Source organism: Rhagoletis pomonella, unplaced genomic scaffold (assembly GCF_013731165.1).
Source record: "Rhagoletis pomonella isolate Grant_MI unplaced genomic scaffold, Rhpom_1.0 Rhpom_scaffold_00009, whole genome shotgun sequence".
NCBI classification, from domain to species: domain Eukaryota; kingdom Metazoa; phylum Arthropoda; class Insecta; order Diptera; family Tephritidae; genus Rhagoletis; species Rhagoletis pomonella.
The window spans coordinates 10,087,881-10,089,842 of NW_023458563.1; positions in this window are offsets into that span (position 1 = coordinate 10,087,881).

Here is a 1,962-nt window from a genome sequence, read left to right on the forward strand (position 1 = left end):
TTTTTTGTGTAATCTAAAATAACGTGACTTTCTGTTTTTCAAGTTTCTCAGATTTTTAGTAAACCATAACTGCGTTTGTTCTTCAGGAACACACATGCGTTGAGGCACATACTTTTCAAATAATCTATGTACAGTACAATTAAAATGTGCAACGCTTTGCTCAACTTTTTCTTTGTATATAGGCCACGACAATTTAGACAATTCTTTATTCAGTTTTTTAAAGTTGGCTTTCGAAAAATCAAAGCGAATATTTGGTTCGTCCATTTGAAGATAATTACCCCTATCTCCTCCATTACAAAATATTTTAACTTCTTTTACCAGCACGTCGGTCAAATTATAAGTTTTTCGATTTGAGGAAGTTTTGAGTAGATTGATCTAAAAAATTATCTAACTTTTCCTTAAAACTCTCTGTTTCGTTTACATTAGCGACGCTATGAGTAAATTCATTGAAATCTTCTTCAAAAAAGGCTCAGACTGCAATTCAAAAGTACAGTTTCAAGCTTTTTGTTAACTGCAGTCAAACTGGCATTTTACAAAAATCATACTTCAAAATTCATAAACAAATTCTTACTATCAATTCGATATTTCAAAATTTTCGGGATCCCGGGATTAATGCAAGCACATCCCGGGATTTCCGGGACGTCAAAAACACCGGGATCCCGGGCTCCCGGGATTGGCATCCCTAATAAGTACTACCCAGAAGGTAATTTCAGGAGCTAAACTCTTATCAAAAAGGCCTTTCTTTCCTTTCTCCTCCATTTTTTGTATGGGGTGGCACAAATTGAAGGGCTTCTGCTTTCGATACTCAAAAAAGAGCTTTCAGAAGGGCTTTTGTAGGACGCCTTCTGAAGAAGTTCTTTTAAAGTTTTTCTTAATTCATAAAAATCATACTTCTTTAAGGTGCATATCAAAAAGTTTTATTTAGACTTTAAATGCCTTTTTTTAATGCTAAGTAATATAAACATTTATTTAAGTACATTCGCGTAAATTGTAAATAGGAAACACCTTTCTAGGAAGCATGCAGGGAAGCACTTTTTCAGTCCTTGTTGGGTAAGCCTTTAAGAATGGCTTCACTTAAGACAGCCTACCTTTTTCAGTCCTTGTTGGGTAAGCCTTTAAGAATGGCTTCACTTAAGACAGCCTACCTAAATTATCTTCAGGTTATATAAAATGGCAAATATGGATCATGAAGCGCGTTGTAGGATATGCAGAAATTTGCTAGAGGTGGTACGTCACCGTCACGGGAAATTTGTTCTTTTATGATTAAAAAAATTCAGAACTTGAGCATTTCATGATCATCAATTATTCAGCTCTACGGATTGTGCCACAATAATACGTTGCTTATAATATCTGAATCAAAGCAACTGTACTTACAGGGAATATATTGGCACCATATTCACTTGTATATTCGTTTTTGATTTAGATGATAAGTGTCCTGGTCGAAGGGTTCGGGATTATGGCAGCCCTATTCTAAAAGTATACGGAACTTTGGAACGTTCAGAAATAAAAATATTTCCCGTCAGTTTCCAATGCAGTTAAAAAAATGCGTATGATTTTCGTCACGAAATTGATATCATAATTTTTTGTGTTTCTAGTTCAGCTTTTGTCACTTGAAATTTTACCTCAAAGATATGTTTTATTTTATATCAATTAAAATCATCGAAAATCAAAACAATAATGTACACGTTTTATTTTTCTCAAATAAATTGCTAGAAACGCTATCTAAATGTAAATGATGTAAATCGATGTGTCCATTGAAACATATGCAGCCCTGTTCTGCAATCCGATTCGAATCGGAATCGGATTTGTTTCCGAGTGTTGGTGTTCTGCATTCTGACAATCGGAAATTATTTCCGATTCCGCCTTGTTTCGATCAACGAAAAATTTAAATAAACGAATTAAAATTGGTAAAAATTAATAATAATATCCCAACGGTTTTTACCCTCCATTCCCGCCCATCCG